Source organism: Thalassophryne amazonica, chromosome 7 (genome assembly GCF_902500255.1).
Source record: "Thalassophryne amazonica chromosome 7, fThaAma1.1, whole genome shotgun sequence".
Taxonomy (NCBI): domain Eukaryota; kingdom Metazoa; phylum Chordata; class Actinopteri; order Batrachoidiformes; family Batrachoididae; genus Thalassophryne; species Thalassophryne amazonica.
The window spans coordinates 28791485-28816868 of NC_047109.1; the positions used below are offsets into that span (position 1 = coordinate 28791485).

General features: G+C 39.8%; 1 protein-coding gene across 1 annotated transcript in view; it reads right to left on the reverse strand.

Moving 5' to 3' along the window:
* The window catches only part of LOC117513733 (adhesion G protein-coupled receptor B1-like), a 712829-nt gene that overhangs the window by 616142 nt on the left and 71303 nt on the right, over positions 1 to 25384 (reverse strand).

Below are 25384 nucleotides of genomic sequence, written 5' to 3' on the forward strand. Positions count from 1 at the left end.
TTAGCTTATAACAAGCTAAAAGTGCACGCTCTCGTTTTGACCGAAAAACTTTCCACAGTTTCTGGGGATTCTGTGTTAGTACGCGCTCGCGGTGCTTGATGAATTCCTGTGCAAAAGTAGTTCCCAGATAATTGTGACATATTCCTGAGATAATAAGTTTATCTCATCTAAATTACTTCTAAAATTTACCAGTAATAAAATTATAAAGAGAACTGAAGTTTTAAGAGTGGCCATAATAAATATTTAAGAAACTTAAAAGTTTATGAGCACTGTAAACACTGACACGATGGAGTTTGATGTGGAAGAGTTCAGAAAGATACGATTGGAATATTTTGATTACCATTTACAGTTAGCGATGAAAGACTTGGGTGTTATTTCGTGTTAAAGTCAGAACAAGAAGCTGTACTGAAAGAGATCTATCTGGGAAGATATAATCTATTATTAGACTCAATTGGCTTTGCTCAAAATGTAAATGAGTCCACCCACCACTTTAATCATATCTTAGATCTTGTTCTGACTTATGGTATGGAAATTGAAAACTTAACAGTATTCCCTGAAAACTCCCTTCTGTCTGATCATTTCTTAATAACATTTACATTTACTCTGATGGACTACCCAGCAGTGGGGAATAAGTTTCATTACACTAGAAGTCTTTCAGAAAGCGCTGTAACTAGGTTTAAGGATATGATTCCTTCTTTATGTTCTCTAATGCCATATACCAACACAGTGCAGAGTAGCTACCTAAACTCTGTAAGTGAGATAGAGTATCTCGTCAATAGTTTTACATCCTCATTGAAGACAACTTTGGATGCTGTAGCTCCTCTGAAAAAGAGAGCCTTAAATCAAGTGCCTGACTCCGTGGTATAACTCACAAACTCGCAGCTTAAAGCAGCTAACCCGTAAGTTGGAGAGGAAATGGCGTCTCACTAATTTATAAGATCTTCACTTAGCTTGGAAAAAGAGTCTGTTGCTCTATAAAAAAAAGCCCTCTGTAAAGCTAGGACATCTTACTACTCATCACTAATTGAAGAAAATAAGAACAACCCCAGGTTTCTTTTCAGCACTTTAGCCAGGCTGACAAAGAGTCAGAGCTCTATTGAGCCGAGTATTCTAGTAATGACTTCATGACTTTCTTTGCTAATAAAATTTTAACTATTAGAGAAAAAATTACTCATAACCACCCCAAAGACGTATCGTTATCTTTGGCTGCTTTCAGTGATGCCAGTATTTGGTTAGACTTTTTCTCTCCGATTGTTCTGTCTGAGTTATTTTCATTAGTTACTTCCTCCAAACCATCAACATGTCTATTAGACCCCATTCCTACCAGGCTGCTCAAGGAAGCCCTACCATTAATTAATGCTTCGATCTTAAATATGATCAATCTATCTTTATTAGTTGGCTATGTACCACAGGCCTTTAAGGTGGCAGTAATTAAACCATTACTTAAAAAGCCATCACTTGACCCAGCTATCTTAGCTAATTATAGGCCAATCTCCAACCTTCCTTTTCTCTCAAAAATTCTTGAAAGGGTAGTTGTAAAACAGCTAACTGATCATCTGCAGAGGAATGGTCTATTTGAAGAGTTTCAGTCAGGTTTTAGAATTCATCATAGTACAGAAACAGCATTAGTGAAGGTTACAAATGATCTTCTTATGGCCTCAGACAGTGGACTCATCTCTGTGCTTGTTCTGTTAGACCTCAGTGCTGCTTTTGATACTGTTGACCATAAACTTTTATTACAGAGATTAGAGCATGCCATAGGTATTAAAGGCACTGCGCTGCGGTGGTTTGAATCATATTTATCTAATAGATTACAATTTGTTCATGTAAATGGGGAATCTTCTTCACAGACTAAGGTTAATTATGGAGTTCCACAAGGTTCTGTGCTAGGACCAGACACCCTCTCTACTTTTAAGATTAGGCTTAAAACTTTCCTTTTTGCTAAAGCTTATAGTTAGGGCTGGATCAGGTGACCCTGAACCATCCCTTAGTTATGCTGCTATAGACTTAGACTGCTGGGGGGTTCCCATGATGCACTGAGTGTTTCTTTCTCTTTTTGCTCTGTATGCACCACTCTGCATTTAATCATTAGTGATTGATCTCTGCTCCCCTCCACAGCATGTCTTTTTCCTGGTTCTCTCCCTCAGCCCCAACCAGTCCCAGCAGAAGACTGCCCCTCCCTGAGCCTGGTTCTGCTGGAGGTTTTTTCCTGTTAAAAGGGAGTTTTTCCTTCCCACTGTTGCCAAGCGCTTGCTCACAGGGGGTCGTTTTGACCGTTGGGGTTTTTCCGTAATTATTGTATGGCCTTGCCTTATAATATAAAGCGCCTTGGGGCAACTGCTTGTTGTGATTTGGTGCTATATAAATAAAATTGATTTGATTTGATTTTGGGAAGATACACATTCTGTGTGTTGTCGCTCCAACGAGAGCGGCACGCTGAGCAGTTTCGTGAAAGTAGTCTGGCAAGCTCAATCTGTGGGCACGAGCTATCCCACAATGCTAAAATAGCAGAGACGTCGGTCCAGTTAGAGCGGCACTCTGAGCAGGGTGGCTTCAGTGTAGATCTGTAGTGCATGACAAAGATATACGTCCACCCCTGCGTGCGTGTCATGATACTGATGTTATAATTCAGATTCCTTCCATATCTGAAACCTCAAAGGTCTGAATTTAAACTTGTTTAAAAAGGGAAATACCTAAATTTAAAATCATAATCCAAGAACTACCAATCGCTGATTGTTGGGCACTGATTGCTAACTTCAGGGTGAGGTGGATTACAAGTAGGGGGAAGGTTTTAAGTTCAACTCCCATTTATCTCTCTCACTGCCACTGTAAAAGGTAAACAGACAGTTACCAGGACAATTGGCAATTAGTATCAATACTTGATTTTTCATTTCTGAAGCTGTGGAAATGCTCCCATCAAATTCAACAGAAGCTGAAGACCTGCAAAAATCAGTAACCCCCCCATATTCTTCAACAGATTACAAAAATTAAGTTAGTTCCACAATTATTCCAATTTCTATTATCATTCCAACATGAACATCAAGAGTGATTCTATTGGAAATCTGATTGGGGTGTGCTGTTCTGTATTCCCCGGGATGTGTTGTTAGAATACAACTCTCCCTAACCTGAAATGAGGGCATGTTGCTGTTGAACATCACATCAAACATAACGTCACAAATAACTGACTGACTCAAAGGAGATGGGAGTCAAGTCTCTCCAGCCTGTTGTAGAGAAAAACCATCTAATTTCCAAAAACAGAATCATCATCAAAATGTTTGGACATGCAAGCTCTTGATTATAGCTTGTGTTCTAACATTGTTGGACAATTTTGGATACTCTTGCAGTGAGTGGTGTAGAACATAATTATTACACTGGAAACAACAGAGCAGTATTAAATAGTGATTGTGCAAGTACCCCACTGCTGGTGTCCCTTGCACCTTTAAAACATCAACTCATGATGTGGTAACATCTAAACAGTGAAGTTCATCAGGAAAACATGACAGTGACTGGCTTGAATGATGCTCAAGGCCAAATCAGGATGGGAAATTATTTGATTTTTCCATGTGGTTGTTCTCATTTTACACAACCCCAATTCCAATGAAGTTGGGACGTTGTGTAAAATGTAAATGAAAACAGAATACAATGATTTGCAAATCCTCTTCAACCTATATTCAACTGAATACACCACAAAGACAAGATATTTAATGTTCAAACTGATAAACTTGATTGTTTTTGTGCAAATATTTGCTCATTTTGGAATGGATGCCTTCAACACGTTTCAAAAAAGTTGGGACGGAGCAACAAAAGACTGTGAAAGTTGATCAATACCCAAAGACCACCTAATGGGAAACTAGTGGGTGTCATGATTGGGAATAAAAGGAGCATCCCCAAAAGGCTCAGCCGTTCACAAGCAAAGATGGGGCGAGGATCACCACTTTGTGAACAAATGCGTGAAAAAACAGCCCAACAGTTTAAGAACAATGTTTCTCAACGTTCAATTTTAAGGAATTTAGGGATTCCATCATCTACAGTCCATAATATAATCAGAAGATTCAGAGAATCTGGAGAATTTCCAACACATAAGCGGCAAGGCCGAAAACCAACATTGAATGCCCGTGACCTTCGATCCCTCAGACGGCACTGCATTAAAAACCGACATCATTGTGTAAGGATCGTACCATGTGGGCTCAGGACACTTCAGAAACCATTGTCAGTTAACACAGTTCGTCGCTACATCTACAAGTGCAAGTTAAAACTCTACCATGCAAAGCGAAAGCCATACATCAACATCATCCAGAAACACTGCTGCCTTCTCTGGGACCAAGCTCATTTGAAATGGACAGACGCAAGTAGGAAAAGTGTGCTGTGGTCTGATCAGTCCACATTTCAAATTGTTTTTGGAAATCATGGACGTCATGTCCTCCAGACAAAAGAGGAAAAAGACAATCCAGATTGTTACCAGTGCAAAGTTCAAAAGCCAGCATCTGTGATGGTATGGGGGTGTGTTAGTGCCCATGGCATTGGTAACTTACACATCTGTGATTTCACCATCAATGTTGAAAGGTACATCCAGGTTTTGCAGCAACACATGCTGCCATCCAAGCAACATGTTTTTTCAGGGACGTCCCTGCTTATTTCAGCCAGACAATGCCAAGCCACATTCTGCACGTGTTACAACTGTGTGGCTTCGTAGTAAAAGAGTGCGGATATTAGACTGGCCTGCCTGCACTCCAGACCTGTCACCCACTGAAAATGTGTAGCGCATTATGAAGCGCAAAATACGACAATGGAGACCCCGGACTGTTGAACAACTGAAGTCATACATCAAGCAAGAATGTGAAAGAATTCCACCGACAAAACATCAGCAATTAGTGTCCTCAGTTCCCAAACGCTTATTGAGTGTTGTAAGAAGAAAGGTGATCTAACACAGTGGTAAACATATCACTGAATTGGGGTTGTATCAGAAGTTGCAGGTGACGTAAGGTGAACATATGAATGAATTTATTCGGCACACAGATGAACAACAACAAAGGCAGTATCAAAACTCCAAAAAAAACAAAACAAAAAAAAAAAACAAAGTACAGTAGACCCGCATGGCCGAAAGGGTGAAGTCAGAAGCAAAGCTTATAAATACCCTCCCCTTATACCATAAAAATAAAGAATAGAAACACACACACACACACATATATTTATTTATTTATATATATGTATATATATACACACACACACACACATATATATTTATTTATTTATATATATGTATATATATATATATACACACACACACACACACACAGGTATGCAAAAGTTTGGGCCCCCTTGATGATTTCCATCATTTTCCTTTATTGGTTGTTTGGATCAGCAATTTCAGTTAAACATATCATATAACAGACAAACAGTGACATTTGAGAAGTCAAATGAAGATTACTGGATTTACAGAAAATATGCAATAATTCTTTAAACAAAATTAGGCAGGTGCATAAATTTGGGCACTCCAACAGAAAAAAAAGATCGATATTTTGTAGATCCTCCTTTTGCAGAAATAACAGCCTCTTAACGCTTCCTATAACTTCAGATGAGAGTCTGGATTCTGGTTGAAAGTATTTTGGACCATTCCTCTTGACAAAACATCTCAGGTTTGGTGGTTTATGATCATGGACAGCCCACTTAATATCATACCACAGATGAAGATTATTGAAAATCTGTGGTGTGATATTAAGTGGGCTCACTTAATATCACACCACAGATTTTCAATAATCTTCAGGTCTGGGGACTGAGTTGGCCATTCCAGAACGTTGTACTTGTTACTCTGCATGAATGCCTTAGGGTTGGTGTCTTGTTGAAAGATCCAGCCCCGTTGTAACTTCAAGTTTGTCACTGATTCGTGAACATTGTTCTCAAGAATCTACTGATATTGACTGGAATACACGTGACCCTCAACTTTAACAAGATTCCCAGTAGCTGCACTGGCCACACAGCCCCACAGCATGAAGGAACCACCTCCAAATTTGACTGTAGGTAGCAAGCATGTCTTAAATACCCTTACTCATGATTGCATTTGCCTATGTAAGGAGGTCAAGGGTCAATGAGCTTACCAAACCAATTTTGTGTTTCAATAATTAGTGCTAAATGTATTCTAATCAAATAAAATGACAAGGGTGCCCAAATTTATGCACCTGCCCAATTTTATTTAAATAATTATTGCACATTTTCTGTAAATACTAGAAACTTCATTTCACTTCTCAAATATCAGTGTGTTCGTCTGCTACTTTATATATTTAACTGAAGTTTCTGATCCAGACAACCAATGATTCATAAAGTAAAATCATGAAGATTATCAGGGGTGCCCAAACCTTTATATACAACTGTATATGGGTGATTCTTTAACTACGGGCACTATTGGCCTTGTAAATGTAATTTCCACCACACCATTGCCTTACAATATAAAGCACCTTGGGGCAACTGTTTGTTGTGATTTGGCGCTATATACATGTGGTCTGATGTCACTGTTTATCTCCATAGAAACTACCCAAACAATCTTTCATACAAACTGTTAAAAGGGACATTACAGTGTTGTGGTGGAAATTACGGCAATAGTGTGGGACAACTACATTTTGTTTAAAAAATCACAACAGTTGTATGACATTGAATACCCCAATTATGTTTTGATTATTTTACTGAGAGATATTTTAAAACATTAGAAAAAACATTTCTTTACCATTCATTTTTATCATTGAAGATCAAAAGTCTGGGTGTGGGACAAGCACAAAAAGGCAATATTTGCATATAATGATGGTGGAAAAAAGGTGAAAAAGTCATCATAGACTACTAGAACAAATTTCTTAACACACTTTCATTGTAAAGATAACTATAAAAGTGTGAAATTTCCCCTTTTTTCTGTTTTTCATACAATATGATCAAAGGACATAATAAGTGCCCGTAGTCTAAGAATTACCCATATATACTTATATTTGCAAAGCCTTTTAAAGCCAACTAAGGTACCAAGTAATTTGGTAATATTTTCTGTATGTGCCTTTTTTGTTTTTAATGACTGATTACACATGAAGAGCTTCCTCTGTTGTATATCACAACCGGAAATAGAATGTATCATTTAAAAACCCCAGGAACACAAACTGTGAAATCCCATTCCAGGGGACTGAAATAGGTTGAAGAGTTTAGTGTTTGCTCTTTGAGCATGCAACATATTGTTCCCATACACACATTTTCTTCTGCCAGGAGTCATTTGACATATCATAGTGTGAAGACACACACAATGTCATACTCACAATGTCGCACACGTACACACAGTCTTTGCTCAACCCATGACTGCTGTTTTCTCAACCTTTACACTATTTCTGAGTTTAGATTTACAAGACATGGTTTTTGATACTTCACAGTGATGAACATTACTGGATTAATGCTGCTGAAAACTTTGACAGCTCCAATCTTTGACTCAGTGCATGATGCAAGTTTGTCATTTCTAGGTTCCATCATAGAAAACTGTCATTTTCATGCACAGCGCCCATTTTCCAATGACAGCAAATGCTGTTGCACTCATCTGACCCCACAATGTTTGTATTCAATGAAACAGAAGGTGCGGTCAAGCACAAACCTGGCACATTTCTATCACACATCACAAGAAAATCTTTGTGCTTTAGACCAAGGGTCCTCAACCTTTTGATTCCAGGGACCAGTCAGCCATTGTCTTTTACAAGGTGAGTGACAGAGGTAGCAGTTTTTAATGTCTACTCAACTGCAGATCAAGTCTTGTTTTGGTCATGGTCATTGGAGTGATTCTGGCCTCACACGTAATACCAATGTGGCAACTTCTGGGTATTCTCCTTTAACTTTAATTCAGAAGGATGGGATAAACTAGGGCAGCATGGTGGATTAGTGGTTAGCACTGATGCCTCATAGCGAGAAGATAATGGGTTCAATTCCCACCCATGGCTTTTCTGTGTGGAGTTTGTGCGTTCTCACCGTGTTTGTGCAGGTTCTCTCCGGGTGCTCTGGCTTCATCCCACATTCACAGACACACAGGTTAGGTGGACTGGAAACTTTAAATTGTCCGTAGGTGTACGATTGGAAACTTTAAATTTTCCATAGGTGTGTGTGCAGGTGTGAATGTATTTGTTTGTCTATATGTGGCCTTGCGACAGACTGGGGTCCTGTCCAGGGGGTACCCAGCCTCGCGCTCCATTACTGCTGGAATAGGCTCCAGCCCCCAGGACCCTTAATTGGACTAAGGCTGGGCATACACTGTACGATATTTTCAATCGTTGTACGTGGCTCCAGCTCAAACTGTGCGACAAAACCGCAGGGGTTAAAAGTTCAGAGCGCACGATTCATGTTCTCACACTGTACGGCCCGATGCTCTGATGCGATCTGACTGCTCACACTGTACGTTCAAAAACCACACATCGGAAGCTTTTTTCTTTTAAAAAAAGACTGAACGTATATGCGCGCGCACACACACAGCAGACAGCAACATGATTCATGAGAGGACGGTAAAAAAAAAACAAACATTCATAACAGGTGTTGCTACTTACACTGTTGTCATACGGAGTCATACAGCTGTGCAAGGTGTAGCAAGTTACTCCCTCATCTGTCGTAAATCCTGTTGTTGTCTGCTGTGTGTGTGTGTGTGTGTGTGTGTGTGTGTGTGTGTGTGTGTGTGTGTGTGTGTGTGTGTGTGTGTGTGCGCGAGCATAAAGGTTCAGTCTCCCCCACCTGATTCCACACACTGTGCGTGCTGATAGGCATGAACTTTAATATGATATTAGGTTATTGCAAGGGAACGCAAAAAAACAAACAAACAAACAAACAAACAAGACTTTACATGAGATCACTGTTTGCTCTCTCCGGTGTTTTCTCATGGACAGTGCACGAGGTAATCAGCGTGTAGACACTTGTAGAGCAGCTTCATCAGCACGGAACCCTCACGAGTCACGACGGCCACCCAAAATATCAAACAGGTTTGATTTTCATCCGACCATACGATTCCCGATAGGGAGGTGGTCGTGAGATGTTAATCGCAGCTCGTTACTCCATGTCGACTGCACAATGCAGGACGCATGATTAAGCTGAAACTTGGCGTGATCCAAAAAATTCTCGCACGAGTGAAAAATCCGCTGAACAAGGGCCAAAACTCGCACAGTGTAAGCCCGCCTTAAGCGGTTGAAGATGAGTGTGTGCGTGTGTGTGTGTGGGATAGACTGGGATATGAGTAAAGTCAGATTCAGACAATACACACGTTTCAATACACAACAGGAGTACAATTCAAACAGATGTGTCTGCCCAAAGGACTTTTAACTGTCTTCTACCATCACTGAAAACAGAAAAAAATGTGAAAATATTGCTCTTGTAAGAGATCATAAATAAAGTACCAAAAAAAAACCTTACTCAGCTCTACTGACCAGTTAGGGTATTAAAGGTCTGAAAATGAAGTTGTTTGTGTTGCTCCTACCTCTGTTGTGAAGCTTTGAAAAGTGTTTTTGTTGTGTGAATTGCATTGTGTGAATTTGCAGCAGACCCTTTACTTAACCCTCTGGAGTTGTTCGACGTGGATACGTGTTGAAGATTCATCACTGAATTAAGCAGCCATCCCTTCAGATTCCCCACACTTTCAGTTTCAGTTTGAATGTTTGTTGAAAGTGCAGACTTCAACCTATATACCAGTTTTTAAATTTTTTTGACAGACCCAGTAAAACCTGAATAATAATTAACATTTACCAGGCTTTTTCTGAATTATGGTAATGTGTGGAGTGCACTCCATTGATCCATTTTTTCCAGCACCATGCACGAAGAAGTTTGCTCACTTTTTCTTCTCTCTGCTTGGAACAATTTCAATGTGAAACAAAACCATGACTTTCCTTTTGGCTTTAGTGGAAAAGAAAACCCCAACCATTTGGTGGGAAATGCACAGCCAATGTGTGGAGCGCTGTTTCGTGTGATTGTGTTGTCCAGCACATGCGTGCAAATGAGAGGTTTGCTCACTCTTTCTTCTGTCTGCTCGGAACAATTACAATGTGAAACAAAACCATGACTTTCCCTTTGGCTTTGCTTATGCCTTTCCCAAAAAATGGCTGGGCTTTTTCACCATATGATAAATATAATGTTCACAGTCCACGTATTTGGATGTGGATGCGCGCTGCCTTTGATGCATGCGTGAACGTCTGTCCTGCCTCTTTTGAACCTCTGGTTAGTGGGGAAAAAATATACTTCCCCTTTTCCATTGGTGGAAACGCATGGCGTCACCAATAAAAAACACCGACCCCACGGTGGTGCAGATGTCACTCAGAGAAGAGGAAAAAAAGCCCCCAAGGGCCTAATGCTGCCCTTGGTGGACAATAGGAGGAAGTGTCAGGCCTATTATGTTCAACACAGGACCTTTTGATGGATTGGAATTGTTTTTATGAGTGGCACAAATATAATTTGTATGGCATCTGATTGTTTTGAAAATAGTACAAAAATGCCTGAAGCATTTCCTGCATTTTAATGTAAATAGTATATAACTTAGTTTATATATAAATTTGTACAAATGTTTTGAAACTTACAATTTATATTTACATTCTAAGTTAGAAAAATGGCTTGTTAAACATGTTTGCAGTTTTCACAGTATTTTATTTTTTTCAATTTGGATTTTATGTTTTTTGTGTGGATTATGTTCACCGTTTTAATTCATTGTGTCAGAATGAAAGAAAAACTGTAAAGTCACACAGGTGAGGTTATGCTGAAAACAATGACATCAACCAAGGCAAAGTAAACCATTTTATAAGGTAAATTATGAAGGCAAAGCCAAAAGTTGTCAAAAACTCCCAATTATACCCTGGACTCCAGAGGGTTAATTGGTGCATGTGTTGCATCTTATATTGGTGTTCTATGTGTCTACAGCACTTTTTTTCCAGTTTGCAATATGATTTTTGATGCTATAGCTGAATTAGTGCAGATATCATTTGCATTTGTGTTTTCAGCTTTTTCTGGTGCTGTCTTAATTTGGAAGTGTCGTGTTCCCCATCAACCACCATACATACAGCCCCAGAAGAAAAGCCATATTAAAATATGGTACAAACCAGTAATTAATGTTTTATTTTCATTTATTTGCTTTTCCATGAGCATATTTTGCATTCAAATGTGTTTCATGTTCCTGTTATGTGCTACTTGGGCAGCTGGCTAGTGCATCTGGGTTCACTCCCAAAAGGTCAGATTTGAAGCTGTGACTTTCTGTCTGCTGGTGTGATGTCTATTGTTAAACTCATCTGTAGCACATCATTCGACAGCACCTACTTTGGTTGCTGCCAATGTTAACACACTTGTTACAGCTCAAAGAAAACATGGATTTAATGTCATGATACAGCACAGTATACTGTATTATTTTTGGGCAGTTATCAGCGTAGAGACAGATCCAAAATCGATTGATACACACAGTGACAACATCACACTTGCTCAAAAGAAGCTGACAGAAGAGAATTGGCTGTAATGACAATATACACACACAGACAAAAAGAGGAGAGAGAGGGAGGAGGGAGAGAAAGAGAGAGAGAAAGACACACACACGCACCTGGAACAAGGACTGCAGCATCAGGATGTCACATATCCTGAGAGGCCATATTGTGTTGACTTACTTCATGCAGGGATGAAAGTGGTGAAAAACAAAAAAAGCTGAAACCCAAAATTACTATGAAGGTGTGGAGGTCTAGGGGCATGCCCCCCGCCCCCATTTTTTTTTTTTTTTTTTTTTTTTTACTGTAGAAGCTCTGCGATCCCCCGAGTGCAAACAAGGGAGCAGCCGAAGGGACTTACTTACTTACTAGCAGGGGTGGTGGCCAAGTGGTTAATGCGCTTGGTTTCAGTTCGGAAGGGTCTGGGTTCAAATCCCACCCCTGCCACATTTCTCCATGTAATGTGGAGTTGCGTCAGGAAGGGCATCCGGCGTAAAACCTGTGCCAAATCAACATGCAGATCCACCTTGGATTTGCTGTGGCGACCCTGAGTGCAAACAAGGGAGCAGCCGAAGGGACTTACTTACTAGAAGCTCTGCGATGCAATCTGGGGCTATTCCAGACAATAAATTGCAGTGAGTGCAGCACACATTTTGGTGAAGAAAAAAAAAAAAAAAAACAATTTTCCTTATTCAAAATCACTCCTCTAGTAGCATTCTCACAAGAATTTACAAATATATATTTTCAGCATAAAGTAACAGAAACTAATCATATCTGTAAAGTAATGCACAACCACTTTACTTCACCTGTACTTCATAAATACACTTAAATCTACTAACCTCTAAATTTTCCATCTGTTGTCTACAGATACGAGCTAGTGCAGTAAGAGAATAATTACCCACCTGAATTTTCAATAGGCAGCCAGGTAGGGGTCAATGAAGAATTACACAGGGGTCAAACTTTTAAAATGCTCCAATCATGTTGAAAACTACACCGCATATTTCTCTGATCACAATGATTCCAAAAAAGGTATAGCTTGGACTAACTATGACTGAATTCCATGGAGTTTTGGGGTAAAAACAGTAAAAATGGTCAGTTTCAGTTTGTACAGGGGTCAAAAATTAAAGCTGCTCCAATTTTGGTAAAAAAAAAAAATGCAAATTGTTGGTTGAGTTAATAGCATTTTAAAAGGAATAGTTTTGTACCATCTGTCATGCTTACTTATATTACAGGATAACATATGTCACATGTCAGAGAATCCAATGGACGTCGACCTTGTTTGACCTTTACTTGGAGACCAAGCAATCAACACTGTCAAAACTATTCCATTTATTCATTCTATTAGCTCAACCAATAATTTGCATCACTTTTTACCAAAATTGGGGGAACTTTAATCTTTGACCCCTCTACAAATTGAAATTGACCTTTGTCACCATTCTTACTGTTTTTATCCCATAACTCCATAACATTCAGTCATAGATAGTCCAAACTATACCTTTTTGGAATCATTATGAACAAGCAAATAATGTGATATAGTTTCAATATAATTAGATTATCTTTTAATTTTGACCCATGTGTAATTCTTCAATTGACCCTTACCTGGCTGCCTATTGAAAATTCAAATGGCTAATTGGTTATTTCAAAAGAGTAATGTCTAAGGTGTATTTGGGCCACATTTGATGCTTGTATCACCATTTGCAGGATTGTTTCAGTTATGTGCTCAATTAGATTGGTTTGGGCACCTCTGGTCTCTTCTTCAGATCTTTGAAAAGCAGATGGACGCCATATGATGCTGTTGAGGATTTGCTAGAACTGGGCAGCGTATAGTTGGTCCGTTTGTTCTTTATAACTCTACAATGTTTACTGCTAGTGACATGACTTTCTGAAAATTCATGCCACGTGAAGTGTAACTAATGGAATCCTGGCAGAAAATGCACAACACTTCCAGGCACATCGATCTTGTGAAAACATTTGCAGAGGATGCACTTGACAGTCTCCTCACTTCCTGCTAGTAGCTTGGTTTGCACAGCATGCTCAAGCTAATCGCACCTGAAACAATTCTTCTCTGTAGAGTCAATTTCTCTAAGTTCCAAGTCATCTTTACAGTTCAAAATCTGTTAACCATTTTGCTATATTGCTATTTAGCGCAAAGAAAACAGAGACGACCTATTTTCGTCTGGTCTTTAACAGCCCGCGGCACAAAACCGCTTGCACAAACACTGTTAATGCATAGTACAAAAACCAGTGCATTACAGACCCTGATATCATGACATCAGAGTCTGATAATGAACCAAAAAGTAATCTTTAATAACAGACAGCGTATAAGTCACATGTGGGATTCACAACACATGATACAGTAGTGTTCAGAATAATAGTAGTGCTATGTGACTAAAAGATTAATCCAGGTTTTGAGTATATTTCTTTTTTTGTTACATTGGAAATAAGGTACCAGTAGATTCAGTAGATTCTCACAAATCCAACAAGACCAAGCATTCATGATATGCACACTCTTAAGGCTATGAAATTGGGATATTAGTAAAAAAAAGTAGAAAATGGGGTGTTCGTCAATTTTGTAGAACAGGTGTGAATCAGGTGTCCCCTATGTAAGGACGAAGCCAGCACCTGTTGAACATGCTTTTCTCTTTGAAAGCCTAAGGAAAATGGGACGTTCAAGACATTGTTCAAAAGAACAGCGTAGTTTGATTGGAGAGGGGGAAACTTATACGCAGGTGCAAAAAATTATAGGCTGTTCATCTACAACGATCTCCAATGCTTTAAAATGGACAAAAAGACCAGAGACGCATAGAAGAAAATGGAAAACAACCATCAAAATGGATAGAAGAATAACCAGAATGGCAAAGGCTCACCCACTGATCAGCTCCAGGATGATCAAGGACAGTCTGGAGTTACCTGTAAGTGCTGTGACAGTTAGAAGATGCCTGTGTGAAGCTAATTTATTTGCAAGAATCCCCCGCAAAGTCCCTCTGTTAAATAAAAGACATGTGCAGAAGAGGTTCCAATTTGCCAAAGAACACATCAACTGGCCTAAAGAGAAATGGAGGAATATTTTGTGGACCCAGCCCCTGCACTGCCTCTGGTGCTTCTGCACCTGGAGACTCTGCATTGTGTTTTTGCGTTGTAATGCAAGTGTAATGCAGAGAGACACACCAGACACCTGGTGGCAACTGATTGTGGCTTTGACGGTTCCATTTATTTTTCGCAATCCCACTGTGATTGATGACGCTGACAATTTCACTGAAGTAACTGAAAAACATTCAAATAAAAAAATCTGAGTGTCCACCCTCATGACCAATATAAGCATAAATAAAATTAGGTACATAATTAACTACAAATACACATTCCCAAACTTCTTCAGACCATTCATCTTCATTTCAACACACATACCATTCATACAAGATATCTTTGCAACAGTTATTAGTCCAAATATTCAACTAGCTGGAAACAGCTCTCTGCGTCACTGGATTAAAGCCACTGTGTGTCAGTTTTGAAGAAGGGAGCAAATGCTATGTTCATCAAATATTAATGAGTTTTTAACCATTTATTTATGACCTATGCATAATATAAAATGACATGAATTCAACAAAAGAAATATGAATATTGGCATCCTATTCAAGTTAAATTGCCTAAAATTATGGCTCTTACAGCAGATTAAAAAACATTAGAAAACATTACAAATCTTGAATTGCTTCAGTTTATTCTGCATCACATAGACTCATTGATTTCTGAGAAGGGCCCATCATTTGGAGCAAATGGCCCCTTACTTCAGGCAATGAGGGTCTGTTACCATATGAATTGCAGCTTTCTGGTTTGTAGCAAAGTCCCACCCACAACATTACTTGATTTGTTAGATGTCACAAATTCAGCCTGTCAATGCTGAAAGCTGATATCCCACAGACTGGCATAGAAGAAGATAGCAGTGCACAGACTGGAGCTGTATTGGCTGTATTTATTTATCTGTTCAACATTATAATGTTATTTTACAGCTCCTTACATGTTTTGTGTGACAGTCATCTTGAAAGGGTTCTGCAAATTAAACCTATGCTGCAAAGTTATGGTAAGAAAGTTTTGTGTTAAGCGTATGCTATACTAAATTTTGACACATTTACGTGCAGGCAAAATATTGGCCGGAAATATCAGTATCAGCCTCCAAATCTTATCAGAATTGCACTGGCCCTTAAAATGCCATATTTGTTGACCCCTTATATTATGCAGAAAAATATGCAAAAAACAAAAAAACAAGTATAGCCCTATTAAACCCAAAGAGATGGAGGTAGTACGAGCAGCTAAAGAAGACTCAGACTGTGGGAATAAAGAGAGAACCCCGATGAACACAGACTAGCCACTGTCCTGTGCTCATCCTCAGCTGCTGTGTTGTGTGGAGGTTTCCCAGGGTTGAAGGGCTCCATTCAAACAGGCTCTCTTCTTTTTCCTCTCATTGCCATGCAAAGGGGACCAGCTGCCCACACTTGGCCGTGACGGCTGAAATTTTACCACTCTGTTTACCGGGGCCATGCTGACTGACAGGCACCACCCCTGCAATCGCTTCCTTCTTTTTTCTTTAAAAACATTGCCCGCATCCATTCTCTTCCAGCCATCACTGCTGTGTGTGAGCTTCCTATCAGCACGGGCGCCGATGGCTTCAACTGGTTTGTTGAATAATAGACTCTTTGAGTGACAGATTTAATCCTGTACCATTGTATGGTATTTGCTCTTCCTCCAGCGTGGTCACAAGCTATCAAAATGTCTCAGACAGATTTACAGGTGCACGAGCTGTCCAAACAAAGCTCATTTTAGTCTGGTCTTTAAGGCAGGGAAAAAAAAAATCCATATATACTACAAATCAATGAACATGCATTTGTGGCTGACACCTGCAAACTGAAGATTACACAGATCTCACAAACAGACCAAAGAATAAATAACTTGAATGGACTTAATATGTGCATGGGACAATATTTACCGTTTGCACATGGACAAGAGACAAACAGGAAGAGGATAGTATCTCACACTTAAAACATTGAAGTACTCCTGCGATTAACAGGATCATCAGATCTACATATATTGCATATTAAAATTAATGTTTATATGATGTGCTAATCAATGATTCCCCCAAAGGGAGGCCAAGCCAACCTCTCAGTTTCCCGATGAGCATGAAGGGTGATGCCTGTTTACCGATCTGGGCACCTGTTTGCTTGTGATTGTGCAGACACAGCATTACATGCTGTTATGTTCTTTTGTTGTTGCGCTGCAGGCTGACAAGCAAGATAGAAATAGCAGTGGCCTGGCACAAACAAGTTTGACACTATGGTTGGTAAAACCTCTGATTCACAACATCACATTTGTGTTTCTTGATTCTTTCATTTGTTCCTGTGAGATCGTGAACAATGTCATCCATTTCAGGAGAAGTGGGACACAGCTTCTTGGGCTGTAACATTTGTATGCTTCATAAGCTTCAGTACCATTCTGTGAATACTACATGGTCAGGTCAACATTTAATTGCCATAATTGCATTTGTGTTTCTTGATTCTTTCATTTGTCCAACCCCAGTCAAGCTTTTTCAGTGGAGACATTTAATTCCAACAAATAATGGTTTATATATATATATATATATATATATATATATATATATATATATATATATATATATATATATATATATATTTTTTTTTTTTTTTTTTTTTTTTTTTTCCTCAGTGCGGACATGAACGAGCAAAGCTCGCCAGCATCTCACCATGTCATTTAGGTTCTTCAGACTTTATTTTGAGTAAATGCTTCAGGGTAGCATTAGCATGACAAAAACTTTCAGCTTCTGGGGGGAGCTGCATTTAATCAGGCATATCTTGGTTGGCTGGTGACCTTGTGCACACGATGCGTGACCAGGGCGTGTGACCTGCGGCCCCCACTCCAGACTACAGACCATGGAACTCTTGTATAGTTTATGTTACATTTTTTTCTTTTTTTTGTATTTGCTTTTTTGTTGCAGTAAACAATTTGACTTATGTGACTATCATAAATTGTCATTTCAGGCTGAGTCAACAGTAAAAAACATTTTATCATTAATGTTTTGGTGCAATGAAGGTTCATTTCTAAGAATTTTTAATTTGGGATTTGCCACTCTAGAACACACTATACACTATGTAGCGGCTGCACTCTGCATTGTGTTGTTATGACTCCGCCCATTTGCTCCCCTCGGGACGCGAACTCACGAGCTCCGGCATGGGAGTCGGAATCTCTAACCAGAAGGCTAAACCCCGGGCTCTGGCCTTGTGACCAGAGAGTCCTTTTGAGCTGTTGGGAGTGAGGTTTACTAACTACATCTGCACAGCGACACCTGCTGGCCTCCGTTACACTCACCCCCCTAAACTCACTCCCATCCGGGTACACGGCACCATTGTAGCGGCTGTACTCTGCACTGTGTTGTTATGACTCCGCCCATTCGCTCCCCTCGGGACGCAAACTCACGATCCTCGGCATGGGAGTCGGACTCTCTAACCAGAAGGCTAAAACCCAGGGCTCTGGCCTTGTGACCAGAGAATCCTTTTGAGCTGTTGGGAGTGAGGTTTGCTAACTATATCTGCACAGTGACACCTGCTGGCCTCCGTTACAACTACACTGGCTGAATCGTTACACAGAAGCTGGAATATCTAAACTGAGATTTTACCAAATGGTATTTAACATAAACAAAAGGTTTAGTCACTTCAGTGAAGGCAACATTACATCAAGGAATTTTGAACAACCACTTTTACTGTCTGTTTACTTCAATTTGCATTTATGACCCCATTAAATGTAAAATGTATTTTACTACTGGATTATGCTTAAACGGCTTTTCAAACTGTTAGCCTTTAAATCAGTAAACCTTGGTAACTTTTACAAATCAAACTGATGTTACACAAAAGTAGAGACATTTTAGCAAAAAGTACAAAAATTTATTCAAAATTCACAGTGAAACATAACCGGTGTATAACATGTAGGCAAATGATGACAAAGGTGTCCCATTCCGTGGCAACTTTTGCAGCGGTGACTCTGAAAAAAACAACTGAAACACACACACACACACACACCATACATATTTTAATTAATGCTGTCAGGTTATTAAAAAAAAAAAATAATGTAATTGATTACAGGGTTTGTGATTAGTTAATCTAAATGAATCATTTAATTGCAGGTATATTAAAAAACTCACGTCTGTGTGTGTTTGGGGCATTTAATAATCAGGTAAAACTGTAACCCTCAACTGTAATTTGGATGGGTTAAATGCAGACAAATTTCATTGTATGTCTGTGCACAATGACAATAAAAGGCTATATTATGAAGAATGTCTATAAAACAGAATTGTGGGAGTTTGGAGGATGATTCTTTCTGCACAATATGACTCCTTAATAATTATCTTATTAGATTTCATATTTTAAATTTGTCCATCGAACATTAAAATCTGGATGAAAAACAAATCAAACGTTTTTAATGTGTTTTAAGCCTGTTCGAGTTCAGTGACGAAGTTAATTAAGGGTCATTAAAACTGAATCAACATTTTGTGCATGAACGTCAGTAAACGCACAAACTCTGTTCTTTTTGAGTCCAAGGGCCACAGACAGTTTGTGAGACGGCCCCCAAACTCTGAATTCAAGCCACAGTTCACAGTGAAGACAGTGAAGCATGGTGGTGCAAGCATCATGATATGGGCATGTTTCTCCTACTATGGTGTTGGGCCTATATATCGCATACCAGGTATCATGGATCAGTTTGGATATGTCAAAAACTTGAAGAGGCCATGCCCTTGAAATGCACACTAGTAAACGAGCAAAATCTTAGTTCCAAACCAACAAAATTAATGCCTCGCAGATGTGAAGAAATCATGAAAAACTGTGGTTATACGAGGTCTGTTAGAAAAGTAATACCAAGGAATTATTTCTTTCTCTCTCTGTGTGTGTGTGTATATATATATATATATATATATATATATATATATATATATATATATATATACGAGGTCTGTTAGAAAAATATCCGACCTTTTTATTTTTTGCAAAAAACATATGGATTTGAATCATGTGTGATTGCATCAGCCAAGCTTGAACCTTCGTGTGCATGGGTGAGTTTTTTTCACGCCTGTCAGTTGCGTCATTCGCCTGTGAGCAGGCTTTGTGTGAGCACTGGTCCACCCTCTCGTTGTTTTTTATTGCGAATAAATGTCTGAACGATTTGGAACTGTGCTGCATCAATTTTTTTCCAGAAACTGTGAGAGACCTCAAGGTGGACACCGTTCGGAAAATTAATATGGCTTTCAGGGATGATTTTATGGGGATTATACAGATTAAGAAGTGTTACTGCCGCTTTAAGGATGGCCCACAACCGCTGAGAGCGCGGCGGGCTCCCAGCGCCGATTGACAGGCTCAGACCCCGCTGAAACAACCAGATCATTTCCAACGTCAAGGCTTTGTTGATCCGGGACCTCGTCTGACTTTCACAAAAGGGCAGAAGTCATGGACATCAGCACTTTTTCGGCACATTCCACTGTTACAGGAGATTTTTTCATGGAAAGAAAAGCGGAGGGACGCGCCACGGAGCCGTTCATTACGCGGCACAAAACCACCTACGTGTTGGTCTCACAGAACGGCTTTCAGGTGGATTTCAGATGGATTCCGGTTGCTTTTCAGTCGTGTGATTATCCGATTGTGATTGTGCATGAGCTGGACATGCCCAAACATGTCCTGGAAGGCTTCATCACGGCGTTGCTTTGTGCCATGCAGCTCCACCACGACGCGCGGAACTCCTCCGCACGTCTGTCTTAATGTGCTGATGTCCACGTCTTTTCACAATTCCTGTACTAGTCAGATGACATACCGGATCAAGACAGCGTCCAGTTTAGAAATGAACGGCACATTCCACTGTTACAGGAGTTTTTGTCATGGAAAGAGGAGCGGAATTCCACAAGTCGCGGTGGAGCTGCATGGCGCAAAGCAACGCGGTGATGAAGCCTTCCAGGACATGTTTGGGCATGTCCAGCTCATGCACAATCACAATCGGATAATCACACGACTGAAAAGCAACCGGAATCCATCTGAAATCCACCTGAAAGCCGTTCTGTGAGACCAACACGGAGGTAGTTTTATGCCACGTAATGAATGGCTCCGTGGCGCATCCCTCCGCTTTTCTTTCCATGAAAAAAACTCCTGTAACAGTGGAATGTGCTGAAAAAGTGCTGATGTCCACGACTTCTGCCTTTTTGTGAAAGTCAGATGAGGGTCCGGATCAACAAAGCCTTCACGTTGGAAATGATCTGGTTGTTTCAGCGGAGTCTGAGCCTGTCGATCGGCGCTGGGAGCGCGCCGCGCTCTCAGCAGTTGTGGGCCGTCCTTAAAGTGGCAGTAACACTCAATCTGTATAATCCCCATAAAATCATCCCTGAAAGCCATATTAATTTTCCGAACGGTGTCCACCTGGACGTCTCTTACAGTTGCTGGAAAGAAATTGATGCAGCAAAGCTCCAAATCGTTCAGACATTTATTCGCAATAAAAAACGACGAGAGGGGTGGACCAGTGCTCACACAAAGGCTGCTCACAGGCGAATGACGCAACCGACAGGCGTGAAAAAACTCACGCATGCGCACGAAGGTTCAAGCTTATCTGATGCAATCACACGTGATTCAAATCCATATGGTTTTTGAAAAAAATAAAAATGTTGGATACTTTTCTAACAGACCTCATACAACTAAATACTAGTTTAGTGATTCACAGGATTGCTAAAAAAGCAGTTGAACATAATAGTTTTGAGTTTGTAGTGTCAACAGCAGATGCTACTATTATTTTCTACTTTTTTTTTACTAATAGCCCAATTTCATAGCCTTAAGAGTGTGCATATCATGAATGCTTGGTCTTGTTGGATTTGTGAGAATCTACTGAATCTACTGGAACCTTGTTTCCCATGTAACAATAAGAAATATACTCAAAACCTGGATTAATCTTTTTAGTCACATAGCACTACTATTATTGTGAGCACTACTGTATGTAACCCAGCCCCTGCACTGCCTCTGGTGCTTCTGCACCTGGAGACTCTGCATTGTGTTTTTGTGTTGTAATGCAAGTGTAATGCAGAGAGACACGCCAGACACATGGTGGCAACTGATTGTGGCTTTGACAGCTCCATTTATTTTCGCAATCCCACTGTGATGACGACGCTGACAATTTCACTGAAGTAACTGAAAAACATTTAAACAAAAAAATCTGTGTCCACCCTCATGACTAATACAACCCCTGGCAATAATTATGGAATCACCGGCCTCGGAGAATGTTCATTCAGTTGTTTAATTTTGTAGAAAAAAAGCAGATCACAGACATGACACAAAACTAAAGTCATTTCAAATGGCAACTTTCTGGCTTTAAGAAACACTATAAGAAATCAGGAAAAATAATTGTGGCAGTCAGTAACGGTTGCTTTTTTAGACCAAGCAGAGGTAAAAAAAATATGGACTCACTCAATTCTGAGGAATAAATTATGGAATCACCCTGTAAATTTTCATCCCCAAAACTAACGCCTGCATCAAATCAGATCTGCTCGTTAGTCTGCATCTAAAAAGGAGTGATCACACCTTGGAGAGCTGTTGCACCAAGTGGACTGACATGAATCATGGCTCCAACACGAGAGATGTCAATTGAAACAAAGGAGAGGATTATCAAACTCTTAAAAGAGGGTAAATCATCACGCAATGTTGCAAAAGATGTTGGTTATTCACAGTCAGCTGTGTCTAAACTCTGGACCAAATACAAACAACATGGGAAGGTTGTTAAAGGCAAACATACTGGTAGACCAAGGAAGACATCAAAGCGTCAAGACAGAAAACTTAAAGCAATATGTCTCAAAAATAGAAAATGCACAACAAAACAAATGAGGAACGAATGGGAGGAAACTGGAGTCAATGTCTGTGACCGAACTGTAAGAAACCGCCTAAGGAAATGGGATTTACGTACAGAAAAGCTAAACGAAAGCCATCATTAACACCTAAACAGAAAAAAAACAAGGTTACAATGGGCTAAGGAAAAGCAATTGTGGACTGTGGATGACTGGATGAAAGTCATATTCAGTGATGAATCTCGAATCTGCATTGGGCAAGGTGATGATGCTGGAACTTTTGTTTGGTGCCGTTCCAATGAGATTTATAAAGATGACTGCCTGAAGAGAACATGTAAATTTCCAACAGTCATTGATGATATGGGGCTGCATGTCAGGTAAAGGCACTGGGGAGATGGCTGTCATTACATCATCAATAATTGCACAAGTTTATGTTGATATTTAGGACAATTGAAAGGATGTTTGGGGATGATGAAATCATTTTTGAAGATGATAATGCATCTTGCCATAGAGCAAAAACTGCAAAAACATTCCTTGCAAAAAGACACATAGGGTCAATGTCATGGCATAGGGTCAATGTCAATGAGCAGATCTGATTTGATGCAGGTGTTAATTTGGGGGATGAAAATTTACAGGGCGATTCCATAATTTTTTCCTCAGAATTGAGTGATTCCATATTTTTTTCCTCTGCTTGGTCTAAAAAAGTAACTGTTACTGACTGCCACAATCTTTTTTTCTTGATTTCTTATAGTGTTTCTTAAAGCCAGAAAGTTGTCATTTGAAATGACTTTAGTTTTGTATCATGTCTGTGATCTGCTTTTTTTCTACAAAATTAAACAACTGAATGAACATCCTCTGAGGCCGGTGATTCCATAATTTTTGCCAGGGGTTGTACATGGCTCAGAGTCTCTGCATCAGCCATAAACAGGATGGGATGAATCTTAGCTATGTTACAAAGGTGGAAGAAAGCAGTCCTTGTGATTTCTCGAATGTCTCGGTCAAAGGACAACGTAGGATCAAAAATCACCCCAAGATTCCTCAATTTGCCAGTGTGATGAATGATGCTCAAGTCTACGTTAATAGTGAGCTGGTCAAACTGGTGTATATTTCTCAATGGACCAGGGACCATCATTTCAGTCTTCTCTGAATTTAAAGTAAGAAATTGCCCAACATTCAGCTTTTCACAGCAAGGCAATCTTCTAAAGTCTTAATGTGTATGCAATTATCAGCAGTTATCAGCATGTACAACTGAGTATCATCAGTGTAGCAGTGAAAAGTAATTTCATACCATCACAGTATGTGCCTAAAGGGTGCTATATAATGGAGAAAAGGGGGTCTAAGACAGACCCCTCTGGGACCCTATATTTCATGGGAACAAGGTTTGAGGTGATGTCATTGTACAGGAGGCAGTGAGAATGACAGGTTAGGTAGGATGTCAACCATGCAAGGACATTCCCAGAATTCCCAAAGTGATTCTCCAGCCTATCAACTTGTATACGATGATCCACCATATCAAACTCAGTGCCAAGATCCAACAGTAGCAGAACCGTAGTGGTGTCTGAATCCATTGCAAGGAGAAGATTGTTTATCACTTTAGTAAGAGCTGTCTCCGTGGAATGGTGCATTTTAAATGTGGACTGCAATGGCTCAAAAAGGTTATTCTCAGTCAAGTGGTCCACAAGTATGGCATCAGATCAGCGACAAAACCACACTCGCGTAAAAAATGTGCTCACTGCACAAATTATCTCTGCGCATGCGCCCAAGCAAAGGTGCTGCGCATGAGGACCAGCGCAACCCCAGCCCCCTCAAAGTTTATTTCTGCTTGTGCGCAGGGAATTCCTGCTCTCTAACTTGAACCTTATGGCGCTATGGGGGTTGGATTTTGGCACTATGGGGGAGGGAACCAGGTTGGCAATGGCTCTGCTGTGATTGGTCGTCTCTGGAGAGTGAGGTTTGATTGACTCTCTGACGCAGAAGTCAGTTGGAGACAACGGCGTTAAGCGATTATTGCCTTGTTTCTGCTTAAAACTTCACTGCAGTCATCTTTCTCAGTCACAAATCTCTGAAGCTTCTGTACAACAATCATTTCCACATAAATTTAGCATTAGTTCATAATAAATTGCAGAAAGTCCTAAAAATCACCCCTTGACACCGGTGCGTCTGAGCCTGACTCTGTACACCCAAACCAATCAAAGGGAATAATGTAATTATTAATCATCACATGGCAAAGTAAAACCTCTTAAATCACGTGCAAACCATTATAACACCACCTCCCTGAAGGAGACAATGGCATCTCCTTTAAAAAAAAAAAAAAAAAAAAAAAATATATATATATATATATATATATATATATAATATTTATTTATTTATTTATTTATGAATCAAATCCAAACAAAACAGGTCCTGTACAAAATCCTGAAATACGTGAAAATACAAACACAACAACATATAGACAGGGCTGAGGCAGGTAAAAACTGCCATTTTTTCCCTGTCAAGGTTTTCTCAACGGATTCCGGTACTTCAGACCATACTAATAAAAATAAGATTTTGTGCCATCTTGAAATTTGTCCAGAATCCAAGATGGCCACCAAAAATCCAGATAGCTGCCAAGATACATAAAAAGTTGATCCTAAGTGGTAGGAACTTGTCTAAAGATCTGGTTTTTTTTTGGGGGGGGGGGGGGGGGGGGGTTTGGCATGATTTGGTGAGGTATGATGAAGGAAATAACAATTAGTGGATTAAAAATCATAACCAGGCCTTTCAATTGTGAAAATCCAAGATGGCCACCGGGCACAGTCCCCTAAACTTCAAAGTGTCATATCTCCTATTCTAGGAGGACTACAGCCACACTTCCAGTGTCTATCCATAGGTTTTTATGGTCAAGGAATCCATTTCTGCCAGTATTTTGCAAATCGGATCATGAAAATTCAATATGGCTGCCAAAGCCTTTGCTTTACTATAGTAAATGGTCTAGGACTTGCTGTAAAGCTGATGTAGCAATAATGTGTGATCAAGGGGCATAGTTTGGTAAATTCATATTTTCAATTCAATTTAAGGGTTCTTGTCCTGTTTCTGAGTA